At 38.5% G+C, this 16,160-nt stretch overlaps 1 pseudogene; it reads left to right on the top strand.

Moving 5' to 3' along the window:
• The first annotated feature begins 15,319 nt into the window (after positions 1 to 15,319).
• On the top strand, positions 15,320 to 15,428 carry LOC118711944 (annotated as a pseudogene).
• Positions 15,429 to 16,160: the final 732 nt, after the last annotated feature.

Below are 16,160 nucleotides of genomic sequence, written 5' to 3'. Positions count from 1 at the left end.
CATTTCATAAATGCTTTTGGTAGATTTCATTTTATTATTATTACTTTGTAATTGAATACAGCAACTGCCATACAAATTTTAAAACAGAATCAAATTATTAGTACTCTCAGAGATCATTCTGATAATAATTCATACCCTGTCAACTGATCTGGCCTGATTAAAATGGAATTTAGCATTTGTTTTCGGGTATGTGGAGAAGTTTTGGTTCACATAAAAAGTGTGCCATTTTTTTCAATTATTTGATTTGGTTGAGTGGTTCCTTAAAAGCGATAAAGAAAAAAAAAACATTTTCAACTTGACACTCTTCTGTTCAAAAACCAAAAACAAACAAAAAAACAGACCACCTCAACTGAACAAAACAATATGGTCCTCCAAATTATTCCCTACTATTTCCTAAAGGATCACAAATAATGAGTAATCTGCAATATCTGGTCTTTAGAGGGTGACCTCTTTGGATTTCAACAGATTTTTTTTTTCTTTTAAAATGAAAACTGGAAATTCTAAATCTCCTGAGAAATGTTCAATGCAGAGTGCCTGGTCACTCACCTGGTGATGCCATACATGGCTTTCTGGGTACAATCATCTGCCATTGCAATGAAACTGCAACACTTTGATACTGAAATCTATAAACTAAACAAAAACAAAGCCCTGAAGACATATCATTTGCACAGAATTTCAGTCCAGAAAACTGTGGATACTGAATTCCACAATTATATTTATCTGAAAGAAAACATTCCAAAGTCATTTTTCCTACTGGTTTTTATTACTATTTACTCGTTTTTGTTTGCTGTTTTAACTTGATTTCCAAGTTATAATTTTCAACTTCCCTTCATGAATCTGATGCTTATCTTTAGTTTTCTTCTTGTTGTGTTAATCCCCACCTCAGGATTTTTTTTTTTTTTTTTTTTCAATTAAGAGGCAGAGAGAGAAAATTACTAGTAGATGTGAGACACGTTGATTGGTTGCCTCCCCCATGCAGCCTACGGAACAGAGATAAAGCCTGTGACCTAGGTACCTCCCCTTGCCTGGAATCCAACCTGAGACCCTTCTCTCTCAGGCTAGTGCTCTATGCTCAGCCAAACCATCTAGGCATTTAGCTTTTATTGTAAAAATAAACAATGGAAAATAAATTATATTACCTGAGAGGGGACCGTTAGATTAACGAAGTCTGTTACATCAGGCCCTCGGAGGAAAACTTAATTATGCTTTCTAAATAAGAATGAGATACAGTTTCCTTTTTCCTCTTGAAAAGGGTGGGCAGGGCTTAGCTCCAGGAGGTCTGAGGGTTTTGTAAGGAAAGTGGTGGGGGGACAGGGGTGGGGTGGGGGAAGAGCTGGAGAGGGGCATGTTCCAAGCTCCTGGTGTCCAAGACCCCGGCTCCTGATAAAGAACTGGATTCTTGAGAAAGGGCTGTGGGAGCTTCCCCAGAGCAACTGGTGGCCTGCTGGCAGAGGCCGCCGAAGTGCCATGGCACACAGGGCAGCCACCTCCCGGCTGTCCCCTGCATGGAGGGAGCCATGTGTGTGGTTGAGGTTCAGCTCTACGAGCCTTTGAGAGAAGCCACAGTTTCAGTTGAGAAGACACCAGCAGCAGGACCCCACAAGCTGAGGGAGGCCTGCATTGGTCTGTGGCAAAATCAGCCCTGAGGTTCAAGACCAAAGTCCTCCTGTCCTTCCATGAAAACCTCCAGGCGTCTTATCTGCTAAGGCGATGGAAGGGGCCACCTCCCAAGACCCACCAGGCAAGCGCTTCCTCACCAACCCTGGCAGGTCAGATTTAACTTGAAGAAGTATTTGAATCTGATGGAGCAAACTCAGATTTACATAAATTATCCTCCAGCCAGGCAGGCCGTTTTTCAAGAACTGCTGAAATGTTCAGGTCTTATCTGTTCTTTCCATCTGGAAGAAAGAAAAAAAAAGCTGACGTTTCAGCCTAGTATATATTTCCAAGTTGTCTTTCCTAGCTAAGAGGTCAGGTTTTATTTGCATCAATAATTAAGAAATTCTTTTTGGCTACTTCATTCCTTTGTGTTCTGCCTCCAACTTCTTGGGTTGCTTAAGTTTTATTTTGGAAATAGCTGTCATTCTGAAGCTGTCTTTTTTTCTTCATGTGTACTTTGGATAACATTCTAATTTGTTCTTCTGGATTTATTCTACTTGTTTCTTATGAAATCTCTTCCGAAGAATGTTGACATTAGTGATTGTAATCCTTGCTGGTGATTTATGGTTAGGAGTTAAGGGGGCATATTTAAGTGTTCATGTATTCACATTAAAACATACAACAGCAAGATGAGCTGATAACATGTTTGATTATGACAGTCTCAAAGTTAGGAACCCTCTCCTGGCCACCATTGTGCCCTTAATCCCTAGCCTTGGCCTGGCAGATAACACTGTGTGTAGAAACCTCCACTACATTGAGTGGGGGAATGAATGAACGAATGAATGAATGAATGAATGAAAAATTATACTTCGACAAGTTCCAACTTTTTATGAAGAAACCACCTTTGTATAAGAAGATTGAAAAACAACTTATTTAGACTTTGTTTCACATAATTTAATAAGCCAGGAAATTATTTTAATGTGTGTACTCATGCTAATTAGCCAGGGCATTAGATATAGGAGAACAAAAAGAAGCAGAACTGCCTTTAGAAACATTAGAGAAACACTCCTTATAAACATTAAACAAAAATTATTTTCCAACAGCTTTAATTTTTTTTTTTTCTTTTTAACTCCATGTCTAAGAAACTACCACACCCCTTTCTTTTCCAAGTCTCTGTCAAAATCTTCAGTCTTGGGAAAGCATACCAAGTGGACTCGTGGTTCCCTCAGTGCATTCATCATACCACGCAGGCCCTTTTCTAATTAGCAGATACTTAAACCAGAAGTTTTGCATCTTATTCCTCTGCAGGGTATAACCTATGACATATTGGTTATGAGTTCATGGGCAATTTTTGGAAGGCTTCTCAATATATGTGAACCATCTGGACACATGGTAACAATGCTGTTTTTAAAAACAGCTTAAACACTATTTCTTTGGCTCTGGTAAAACCAAACTACCATGAAGTCACTTCTATCAGGGACAAAATGGAGAAGGTCAGCACAGGCCCATGAAGGAGACTGAGCCTCGTAGGAATTTATTTATAGCTCTTCTCAGAAATCGGCAGAAGCTATCTGCCAGTCCCCAAAGGCCACGTCTGCTTACACTTGTTCCCCTGACTCAGCTCTCCTGATCCAAAGAGGGAAGAGACCGCTGGACAACCAGCCAGCCGAAAAAGCCAAAGGACTTCTGCACTAACCCCATAAAGCAAGAGTTTTGGAGAATGTAAAAGCATTATTTAATTTTCATCATCATTTAGATTCATTTGTTCCGTCTGGTTTTCAAATATGTGCATAAATACAGAAGTCCCCCTTATCTATTGTTATGCTTTCCATGGTTTCAGTTACCCACGGTCAGCCAACATCTGAAAATATTAAGTGAAAATTCCAGAAATAAATAATTCTTAAGTTTTATATTGTGCATCGTTTGGAGTAGCATGATGGAATCCCATGGGTCCTGCTCCATCCCACCCAGGAAGTGACTCATCCCTTTGTCCAGCGTCTCCATGTTGTACCCGGTCCCCGCCTGTTTGGTAACTCAGTAAGTCTTGATGATCAGGTGGACTGTCGTGGCATTGCAGTGCTTGGGTGTTCAAGTGATCCTTATCTTACTTAATACCACCATGTCCACATTGTTTGCATTGTAGTACTATGGGCCCAGTACACGAAGATTCATGTATGGCGGGAGTGGGGGGGGGAGAGGGTGTCTGATCAGCACCCTCTCCAATCTGGGAGTTTCTGTCTGTCTGCAATCATATGAGTGAATTGTCTGAGACCCCAACCAAGTTTGGTTTGTTGATCACAGAATAATAGAGGCTTTTTTTTTTCCTTTGCTTCATTGTGGAGATTTCCTGGAAATTTTAAGATATCTTCCCTTTAATTTTTCCTCGACACTCTGACTTTACTTATGTCTCTCACCTTTGCTTTTCCTCCCTCCCCACCCACAACAGTAACTTGCTCCAGGCTCACTTTGCTCTAGTGTCTAGGAGATCTGTCTGCCACCAGAACTATGATTCCCAGCATTCCTGGTGCTCTCCATGCTCTGGGCTTCCACTTCCAGTCTTGGGGCTGCCACCAGAACTACAACTCCCAGAATTCCTGCTTTTCCCTACATTCTGGGTTTTCCCTTCCTGCTCTGTCTCCATCCCACAGCCTCCCACTCTGCCAAGTTCTCCAAACTTCCAGCTCTCCCTCTCTGCTCTCCACCTGGCACCTGTGCATGCAAATTAACCCACCATCTTTGTCAGGTTAATTTGCATACTCACTCCTGATTGGCTGGTGAGCATAGTTGAAGTATGGCCAATTTACATGTTTCTCTTTTATTATATAGGATAGTGTCATAATTGTTCTATTAGAATTTTGTTATTAGTCATTGTTGCTAATCTCTTACTCTGCCTAATTTGACATTGTACCCGGTCTCCGCCTGTTTGGTAACTCAGCAAGTGCTATTTCATTACTTGATGCCTCCCGAATAGTATATACCTCTTGAGAAAGAGAGTTGATCCTAAATCAATTGATAAGTATTTCCAAAACCACAATTTCAGTTATGTGGGTAAAGGTGGGAGGGACCCTGCACTATCATAGGCACATATTTATAAAACAAAACAAAACACAGTGTTTGGGTCTGTCTCTAGTGTATATAGGTTTGGTACTATCTGCTGTTTCAGGTGTCCAAGAGAAACTGACCTATGGCTTCAAAGAGTCAGAGTATGGTTGTTGTTTTTTATTTTCATGTTACACAGTGCTTTCAATTTAAACAAATGTGTGTGTGCACTTTTTAATTTAAACAAATGTGTGTGTGTGTGTGTGTGTGTGTGATAAAACGTTATTCTTTATTAATTGTTGGTTCTCTCAAAAGGAAACCTTTAAAATCTAATTTAAAATATCTGTATTGCAATGTTGAAGAATCATGATCCTGTGCAGTTTGCCGATTGTCCTTGGAGTGGATTCTGTCCACCCCACCCCAGGCTGCCCAGAGCTTTCCTGCTCATGGTTCTCCAGGTACCAGGCCGCCTCTGCCAGGAACGCGGTGAGGAGAACAGCACCCTGACTGCCAGACTCCCTGTGGTGGAGGAGACAGAAACCATTTCAACAGGCACAATCGCACAGTGTGCCCACTGGCAATAACTGTTATGAAGGTTACATAGTTCAGGCCAGAGGAAGATGGTATTACCTAAAAGGAATATTATCTTTTTTTCTAACCAGTCCCAAATTTATGTTAACTCCTTGGCTTAGAGATTTCTACCACATACAGATAATGTTAATTCAGATGTCATACTCCACTTCAGCAAAACTGGAATTTCCATAGAAAATTTTTACATTAAAAAGTTTGTATCTTGCCGAAGCCAGTCTGGCTCAGTGGTAGAGCGTCGGTCTGCGGACTGAAAGGTCCCAGGTTCGATTCCGGTCAAGGGCATGTACATAGGTTGTGGGCACATCCCCAGTAGGGGGTGTGTAAGAGGCAGCTGGTCAATGTTTTTCTCTCATCGATGTTTCTAGCTCCCTATCTCTCTCCCTTCCTCTCTGTAAAAAATCAATAAAATATATATATTTTTTTAAGTTTGTATCTATGCATATATTAATATGTTTCATATCATGTATGTATGTATTATAAGTATATATAATGCATATATATTTATAGATTCTACATATATAGACATTCTATCTATGTTTTTCCTCTCCTAGGAATTGACTCCTTTTTTCCATTCTCCTGAGATGGTGGCAGCCCCATCTTTTGCAGTGACCTCAGTTATGACTTTCAGAACCACCTGTCCTGTTCCAGGATGGGCGCTACCATCTCAGGCCCTGGTGCTGAGGTCCCACCTGCTCTGATACCCCTAAAGCCACCACTGTGTCACTTGAAGAGCACAATGCAAGCTGGTTGCAAGTTTATCGCTCTAACTTTAAGTTTCCACTTCATCTTTGGCTTCTGCAGAGAATTGGTTTGTTAAAAATGCAAACTTTCTAGATGTTTGTCCCAGAGCCCAGCTTTATATTAGCTCAGTCCATTATGCTGTTGGCTGCTGTGCTGTTAAAAGTCCCTTGAATTTCCTCAGTCATTTAAGGATCCCTCCAAATTCCGCTTTTTGTTTATGATTATAATGTTTTTCAGAATCCCATACCTAGGAGAGAATTGCTTTGTGGGCAGGCCACAAGCTCTTCCACACTTGGAGCAGAAACATTTAGTCAGGATGTAAAAATTACTGCCCCATTAATGCAGTGTGGTATGTATGAAGGAAGGGTTTTTTTCCCCTCTGGTGTTTCTTTGCCCTGACCTTCTCTCCTCTCACACATTTAAAAGTTAGGCCATTTAGTACTCTCATTCCCAGAGGAAAGGAACACTAGCCAGTGGGGAGGAGGCTCTCTCCCCAACCTTGGAATCCAAAAGGTAAAGCTGTGAAGGGAAGACAGGGTCCTCATGACCCGGACAAAGATTTGAAAGAAAGCCTCAGGAATTAGAGAAAGGCTTCCTTGCCCTGCCACACAAGGACAGACGCCCCACGGTGGGCTTGGTGGAGGAGCCGCAGTTGGGAGAGACATTTCGGTTATGTGGGAAAAGGTGCATCCCCAGGAGACAGAGACCCTGCACCAGAGGGCTTTAGGGAAGCCCTTGGGAAAGTGCAAAATGCACAGAGAGGTGTGTGGGGCCCAGGAGAAGAGGGGATACTGAGTCCTTCTCACAGAAAGGTGTGCAAACATTGTATCTAGAGACAGCCTTGGTGGACAGTACACTGTGTGATGGAGAAGCCGATTCACTTTCATGTTTCCACAAGGCCAAGAAAATGGTGGGTAGAACTGGGTAGACTCAGAAGCCATACAAGTGACAATGGGAACCTTGCTGATGCTTAGATCTCAGCAGGTGCCAAGTAGGGCAGATGCCACTGGAGCGGTGTCTCATTACTTGATGCCTCCAGAGTAATATATGCCTCTTGAGAAAGAGAGTTGGTCCTAAATTAATTGGTAAGTATTTCCAAAACCACAAAGCTTTGGAGGACGGGAAAGGAAATTAAGTTCGGGCATAGAAACAACAAACAGGTTGGATTACTTACACAAACTGAATTCAAACCTGTACCGAAAATAATGCTTTTCTCCATCGAAACTTCCCTTTCAAGCCTATTTATTTATTTGGTTAGAAACTTTTCACCCTAAAACACCCAATGTTTTTCATTCAGTATCAAAAAAATGTAATACGCCCTTGTCAGACTGGATCAGTAGATAGAGCATCGGCCCATGGACTGAAAGACCCTTGCTTCAATTCTGATCAAGGGCATGTTTATTAGTTGCAAGCATAATCCTCAGCTCCAGTCAAGGGGACATGCAAGAGGCAACCAATCAGAGTGTGTCCCTCACATTGATGTTTCTCTCTGTGTGTCTCTCCCCTCCCTTCTATTCTCTCTAAAATTCAATGGGAAAAAATATCTTCAGGTGAGGATTAACAAAAAAACAATAACCCCAAAACATGTACTACTTAGTATCTATATATATTTTCTAAAGCACTGATTGCAAACGTATCCAAAGCCAAACTCAAATACTTTCTTTCATTCATCACCCAATGGGATGCTGGAGCCCCCTCAGACTTGCCCCCAATGTACATATTTCCTCCCAGCTCCATGTTTGCTGATGTCTTTTTTCCATGTAGCTCAAAATTGGTCATAACGGGAGTACTTACACCATAGGAAGATCAAATGCTATACATCTTCCCCCCTGAGAGCCATTGTTCAATGTTTACCAACACACACTAATTCCATATTTTTAGCTCTAGCAAGACATTTTTAAATTCCACATGTTTCTGCTACAACAGAATTTATTTTTGGTTTTTGAGCAGAAAATACCAGTCACATATGACATTTTTGATGAATCCTAAGACGTCCTGATTTGGTCAAAGTTTTGTGCTTTAAAAGCTTGAGTGACTGAATTTATGGAATGACTTTTTTTTTAATATATTTTTTTTATTGAGTTTTATACAGAGAGGAAGGGAGACAGATAGTTAGAAACATCGATGAGAGAGAGACATCGATCAGCTGCCTCCTGCACACCCCCTACTGGGGATATGCCCGCAACCAAGGTACATGCCCTTGACCGGAATCGTACATGGGACCCTTCAGTCCCCAAGCCTACGCTCTATCCATTGAGCCAAACCTGTCCCGGCTGTGGAATCACTTCTATGGTGGGATCCAGTTGCATGGCCCCAACCCCATAGTGCCAACCAGAATCCTACAGAGATGGCACCCAGATGGCCACAGCTGCCACCTTGGAAGCATCAGTGACCCAAGGGTAGGCTTCACATTAATCCTTTCCTGGAAAATAGTAGTAAGAGCTCCCCGCGGTGTGGGTATTCTGTGGGTAGATGCACAATCATAATGTTGTTTTTATCTTTTTTGAGTACTGACCAATGTCAGACTTTTAAAGAAATGAGTGATGAGCAAATTAAAGGAAGGAAGTGAAATGTACAGAGACAGTATACTTAGTTTGTCTAACCTTAGAAAATTCAGAGATAAAGGATGAAAGGCTTGTTCCAGAAGCCAAGGGTGGGAGTTGCTTTTATCTAGTGAAATGAGCATAAGTGAATTAAAAGATCGCTCGGAAATGATGTTGTTTATTATCCAGATCTCCTGTGTTTTATCTTTTATAGGAAATAACAATTTGTGAAAGCTCTGCATGATGCTCCATAGGACAAGGGGAGAAGCCTTGGTGTGGGGAGTGAGGCTAAAGACAGGAAAACATTAAGTTAAGGCAAAATAGCCTTAGGGGTTGCCGGGAGGAGAGCTAAGGCTTACAAAAAAGTGAGCACCTTCCAGACCCCACACACACTCCCTTCAACAATGGGGAAAAGGCCTCAGGATGTCATGATCCCAAAGATTTAGACAACATGATGTAGAAAAATGACTGCTGGCTCAGACGCCACCCCGGTTCTCCAGGCTCTCTCGTTTATAACAGTCATTACATTAGCTCCCGATGCCAAAAAAATTATGAACACTGGACATTTCCCTAAATCACAATCCATTTTCATTTGCAAGGGTTCTACCTTACATTATTTTCCTCTCAGACCTATATTTCAATACAGTGCTCAAAGCTACCCTCCAACAGTGTTGGATCAGTCCAGTAATACAAGAACCACACACAAACATAAGTGGATGTTCAAAATAAAGTTAAAACTATCATTTTTATATATTATATAACTCATTAAGTAATCTATATGATTCTAGAAACCGCCTTTGCTAGACTGAAAATATATATACAATTGATATGTACTGGCTGGAAAAATTAGTTGAAGTATGTTAACTTTTTTTTTTTTTTTAAAGAAAAATATGGAATGCAATATTGTAGAAACAGGCACAAGAGTAAATTGTAGAAGTGCATGGGAAGTTGAGATTTGAGACCCTTCCCTTCAAGAATGAATAAAATAACTCAAATGAAACTTTGCTCAGTAGGAATTCATACTCAAATTAAGAACAAATGCTATGAGCAGAGAATGAGGGCTTGAAGGCAACAATATAATGGGGAGGAAGGGTGAATCCCAGGTGGTGAAGTCTCTTCCTTATACCCAGTTAAATGTGATAATTATTTCCAATTGAGGATTTTATTCACTCATTCAACAAATATTCCTTGGGGCCTATGTGTCCAGCAATGGAGATATAGGAGAGAAACACACACACACACACACACACACACACACACACACACAGATGATATTAGATCATTTCCCTCAGGGTCTGACCTCCTAGGGAGAAGCTAAGGCCCCACAGAAAGTGGAGGTCCCAGCAGGAAGCAGAGGTCCCCAACTGTGTTTCACAAAGTGCTGCCTAAACCTGTGGCTTGGCTCTCTTCTCTGTCCATGCTGACTGTGGTTGAGAAAGGTCTGCTTTTGTATTCTCCCTAGATGTGCAGAGCAAAACCTTTTAAAAGCCCACAGTATGGTGTTAGTGGTGTCTCTCCCCTCTCCCTAAACCCATGATGTTAGCTATGGCTTCACCTTTGCCTGCAAAGGAAGTTAGGGAATGGCTTCCATTCTGTTTCATAAAGTTCCTTTTGAAGAATTCTACCTCTATCATCTTCCTTCAAAATTAGCTTCATCTTCACACGTGAGCTAGGTACAAGCTGAGGGCATTAATTCTTGCATGCTTTAACCATTCATAACTGAGACCTGGAATATTGTCAACTCTTGAATTCTCCTGTGATTGCCTTAGAATGTATCTGGTAGTTTATTTTAAGGGTTTGTAAAAACTTTTTATTTTATCTGATTGAAATGAGACAAGACTGAAGGCAGGAAGTATATGTTCTCTCCAGACTGAGGAGACTGGCTTCAACGCTGCTCTGGGCATCAGGAAATGCCAACTGAAATGTGTGCCCTGATTTTTTTAATGATCAAACCTGTTGCATTTGGAACTTTATAATAAAATCTATTTTCAGAGCTTTAGCCATCCTGGCTTCCCATTTTTGTCCCTCAATTATGTTTCTCTCAATCTTGCTGCAAAGCTGTCCCGGTGCCCAGAGCATGTCTCCTCTAACCCAGCCTGCCTTTCCAGCTAGTTAACTCCAATTCATCATGTTTTCTGTGAGCATCATCCTCTCCTTCAGCTTAGATTAGACTCGTTTTGTCATATATTCAAAGGGAAGCATGTGACTTTCCTGTCTAGCATTTAACAACATATAATTTTTAACTTTTTTAATATAGAAACTTGGAGAGAGTATAGTAAGATGAATTCCCAGGCACCTATCACTTTCAGCTTCAACAGCAACCGATGAACATTTTTTTTCTTAAAAATTTAGTCAGTTATAATATACATTTAATAATACTTAGTGATTTTGAATTTAAAAATTTGTTAATTTTTTCTAATGCATATAGTTTTGTAATCATCACCTCACCGCATCATGATATGAATATATCCATCACCATAGAATGTTCTTCTAGCCTGTTTAATGTCAATGTGATACCATCTTTCTTCCAAGTTGCTTTACATCTTATTAGTAACTTGTAAAAATCCTTTATACATCTTGGATTTCACTCCTTAGATATATTTTACAGATATTTTTTTCCCTAGACTGTGGCTTACTTCTTGTTTTTTAAACAGTAATTTTGCAAGGGCAAAATATTTTAATATTTATGAAGTCCAATTTATTAATTTTCCCCCAGGGTTTATGATTTCTGTGTGCTGTCTAAAAAAAAATCTATTCAAACAAAGACAGGGACAATTTTTTTCCAATATTTTCTTCTAGAAGCTTTCTAATTTTAGGATTAATCTTTAGGTCTGTGATCAGTTTTCAGTTAATTTGTATGTATAACATAAAGTAAGGGTCAAGGTTAATTCTGTATGAGGCTTTTCAATTGTTCCAGCATCATTGGTGAAGAGAATTCTTTCCATAGTCAAATATCTCCATCTTTGGGGAAAACCAGTTTATCATATGTGTATGGATCTTTTTTAGATGTGTTGTTTTTTTCCTGTGATGTACAAATTTGTCTTTATCTCAATGTCACTCATGTTGGCTCACTGACTATCACTTTAGGAAGTTATATCCATTTTAATTACCATAATAAGTCTTATGTAGTGCGTATCATTCAACTTGAACCTTCCTTTTCAACACAATTTTCAAAATAGTTTTTGGCATTTTTATTTGAATATTAAAATTAACTTCTTGATTTCTACCAATAACAACGGCAACAAAAATTCCACTACAATGTGGGGGTTACCTTAAATCTTTTCAAATAAATTTTTATAAAATTGATATGCTAACAATATTGAATCTTCTAATCCATGGACATATATCTCTCTCCACTTACTTCGATTGTTTTTCATTTATCTCAGAAATGTTTCACCTTTTTTGGTGTGTGGTTCTTGCACATATTTCCTTAAATTTGTCCTTCAGTGAGCATTCACCCTATGTCAGAACCTGTGGTAAGAATAAGGCTTTTCTATAGCACATCTCCCTTTTGTATTCATGTCACATTGATGAGGCAGTGACTGTGGTCATTATATCATATGTGAATTAGTTCTTTGAAAGCCTGGGAAAAAGATCAATGACAACAAGTTTGTAAATAGATCAATGAAAATCAGATCTGGGCCACAGAGCGCCAGATGCCATGCTCTTAATGGTGATGCTGGCCTGACTCTTCCTGGCCATCTACTGAGATGTGAATAAAAGGCCAAGTACACCCTCCCTCCTATCTATCCCTCTGCCCTCATTACCTGCCAGTGACCACGCAGGGTAGCATCCTCTTCACTAGACAGTATACTCTCTCCCCAGGTCCTGAAACAGCTGGCTCCACCCAACTTCAGGGTCTCCACACTTACTTTTTCCTTGGCCTGGGATCCATTTCCCCTTGATCTCCCTGAAATGCAACTCTACTGGAATTTTCTGTTTTGTTGACTGATAGATCTCTGGTGTTTGGAAAAATGGTATGTACCTAGTAGATGCTACATAAATATTTATACAGTGAATGAATGAATATTTAGCTAGAAAACGACAGCTAGGATGCAAGATGGATTTTTCTCACCCAGTGCTCCAGGCAGCGTTGTAGTTAGTTCTGTTTAGTATTGATAATATCACAAGTAAAATCATATTTTCATATTTATTTTATATAAAAGAAAAATAGAGAATGTACTCTGGAGTTAGGCCCAAGTCTTTACAGATAGCTCAGTAACTTGAAATCTCACAACTTTAAGCAAGTTGTAAATGTCTCAGTCAACTTCATTGTATATAAAAATTGCAAAGATTATGGTCTACCATGCACAACTTTTTTTTCCTGGTCTTACATCTTTTCTGTTATATAAATCTTAATTTTCCTTGATTAAATGTGGAAGACTGATGCGTTGCAGAAAGAAAGAAAAGCACAAAGATGAATATTTTAAGATTTAATCTCGTGTGTGTGTGTGTGTGTGTGTGTACAACATATAAGTATGTTCTATGTTTATAAAAGAAGATTAGGGATCACTTGCAGTAAGTAGGCATTTAAAATGTCTATTAACCTTATTCACATTCATTTTCCTGGAGAGCTTTAAAATTATCCCTCTTCCAGAATTCCAGGGCCAAACCCCAGCAGGTTTTCAATTACATATACATGTTACACAATTCTCCCTAGTCAGTCACTGTCATTTAAGAATGCTCAGTGATTGAGGAAGGTTTGAGCAAAAATTGTTTTTCTTAGTAGTCCCTTTCTTATTGTATTACTATTTCTTTCTACCAACTATATCTCACACATTTCCCAGTTTTTCCCTTGAACTGAAGTAAACCTTCATCCAAACCACAATAAAACAAATAAATAAAACACACACACAAAAATTAAATCTTCTTGTTCTTTTTATTAGAAGTTGTTCATCTTCCACTGGAACAGGGATTAGAAGATGAACAACTTCCAATATCTTTTTGTTGTTGTTGTTTATTATTATTTTTATCACAAGATAGATGTACTGACAGGACAGTCAGTATAAAAGAAAGCTAATTACTATAGTTGTTGGAAGATTGGGAGGAGGGTGGGACAAAGAGGACTTTCTTTTTAATTATTTATCAATATACTTTAATTCCCCATTATAGGAAATAACAAGTGATCTCCAACAGACTATTTAGAATATCCAAAAAATTAAAAGAAAAATTACAAATAGATTTCTACACAGACATGTACTCTTGATATTTGAGGCATTTTTTTTTCTGTGTTTAGTCTGGTTGTGTTTAAATAAAATAAGCAAAATAAATACTGATTCATATAAATGTAATTTGCTAGCATAATCATATTATTAGCTGCTAATTTAAAATATGACATATTTTATATTATTTTAACTTAGCTTTTGTAGATATAATTTATATCTACATCCATATCTTTATATAATATTTTTTTCTGATTGAAGAAATAGTACAAGATTTTCAATAGTCCAAAATTTCTTATTCTTCCTGAAATATAGCAAATTTTCTAGAAAGTATTTTTTTAAAATAAGTAAGTAATATTTTTTTACTTTCTTTGCATAACTAAATGTGCATTCACACATTCATTAAATATTTGATATGAAATTTTCAACACATATTTTTTCCATAAAATTATCTAAATGATGGTATATTATATTGTCTTTATTTTTTTAATTTTATTTAAATTCTTTATTGTCTAAAGTATTACATAAGTCTCCTTTTTCCCCCATTGACCTCTCCCCGGCTGTCCCGCCCCCCACCCCCAAGAAAAAAGCCTCACACACACACCCCCACCCCGATCTGTGTCCATTGGTTATGCTCTATGCATGCATACAAGTCCTTTGATTGATCTCCAACCCCTTCACCCTTCGCCTTCCCTCATAAATTAGACAGTCTGTTCGATGCTTCTGTGACACTGGTTCTATTTTTGTTCATCAGTTTATGTTGTTCGTTATATTCCACAAGTGAGTGAGATCATGTGATACTTATCTTTCTCTGACTTGCTTATTTCGCTTAGCATAACGCATTCATATAATATACCCAGAATACATAAATCCATAGACAAAGAACACAGATTAGTGGTTACCAGGGATTGAGGCAAGCAAGAGATGCAGAGAAATGTAGAAAAACCACTTAATGGATATGTTCTGTTTTTATGATTTCTTTATTCAAGTATTGACTCCTGCAACAATGGCCCTGGGCTGCTAGGAGTCTGGGTCTGTTGCTCTCCTGGGAGGAAACCTTTATTTTGCCACGTTAATAGAAGCAGTAATTTTTGGATATGAGGCTTTTAAGTCTCCCTTGTGTCCTGGAAACAGACTGCCTAAGGTCACAGGGCAATCTGAGTGTCCCAAAGAGTCTCTGAACTTCTGAGAGTGTGGTTTTCTTGAAGGAAATATGTTGTACCCAGTATATACACATATGTAAATTGAAATAAAATTTTCCTAAAACCTTATTTAATTTTACCACAGGATGTACTTTTTTTTAACTACTTGATTCTATTGCATCAAATTATATCATTCACAAGCCATTACATTGAGTATATTACCTCTAAATATCTGTGTCATCAATTAGAAAAAGAAAGTATCATTAGATGAGAGCTTGAGGCCTCAGGACTTTTTCCACCCCATGTTGACTTTTTAAAATCCCATTTGAAAATAATAAAAGGTGAGACGTGTATGAATGATGTATAGGAGATTAAATCAGGTGTTATAATACATAAACAGAAAATTGATCAATTATAAAACATCTTTTCCTTCTACCAGTCCCTTCTACACCATTAAGCCCTCCAGAAAAAAAGAGAAATGTTGTCCATAAGAATACAAAATGGCCCCGTTGGCTGGTGCATTCCAGTGGTGAGATGAAAGGAACCCCCAGCTTAGGAAACAGGGTTATTCTTCATGTGGATGACTCTGTGCCGAAAGCATGGGGACAACCAGGAAATGAAAAAAAAAAAGAAAAAAAAAGAATACAAAATGGTTTGACATGTTTCTTACCAAGAGAAGCAAAGAAAAGAAAAATTATTAAAAATAAGTAAGCCTTAATCAAAATATTTGGAAATTTTACTTGTATTTACTGAACACAGATTTACACTCTGCAACTGGTTCCATGAACCAGAATCTGAAAATCAAGTTTGACTAAAACCAGGTTAGATTAGATTTATTCACTGTCATACCTTCTAGAGGCCTCTGAATTTGTAGACTCATGATATTGAAGTTTTCCCAAGTATGTATTTTTTTCGCTTTTAATCTAAGAATAAATAATCATTTGCCATTAAGTTACTGGTAACAGATAAAAATAAAGACAAAGAATAATCAGACACCAAACATATCTGTTATTCCTGCTCTTGTTTTCTTTTTATAGGCGCGCAAATTTTTATAGATAAAAACTGGCATTTTCCTCTGTGCCATTATAGGTCAGACTGACTTAAGATTTATATAAAGTCCTAAATTCAACATTTGCTGCATGAAAAACAGTATAAGGCTTACTTTTTCCCTTAATTTTATGAGCCAAATAATTGACATGTGTATTATTCTAGCTGCCTGTTATTTTCACCAGGATTTACCATACCTGCCTAATGAGACAGCTAAAAGTACCATAAAGGAATGCTAAAGTGTCTCTAAGAAGTTTATTTAGCAAGCCTTTTCTAGTTATTTAGCTTGGGGAAGT

This window comes from Pipistrellus kuhlii, unplaced genomic scaffold (genome assembly GCF_014108245.1).
Source record: "Pipistrellus kuhlii isolate mPipKuh1 unplaced genomic scaffold, mPipKuh1.p scaffold_m20_p_8, whole genome shotgun sequence".
Lineage (NCBI taxonomy): Eukaryota > Metazoa > Chordata > Mammalia > Chiroptera > Vespertilionidae > Pipistrellus > Pipistrellus kuhlii.
The sequence above is the reverse complement of the archived record's forward strand: the minus strand, read 5'-3'. Positions and strand labels throughout refer to the sequence as shown.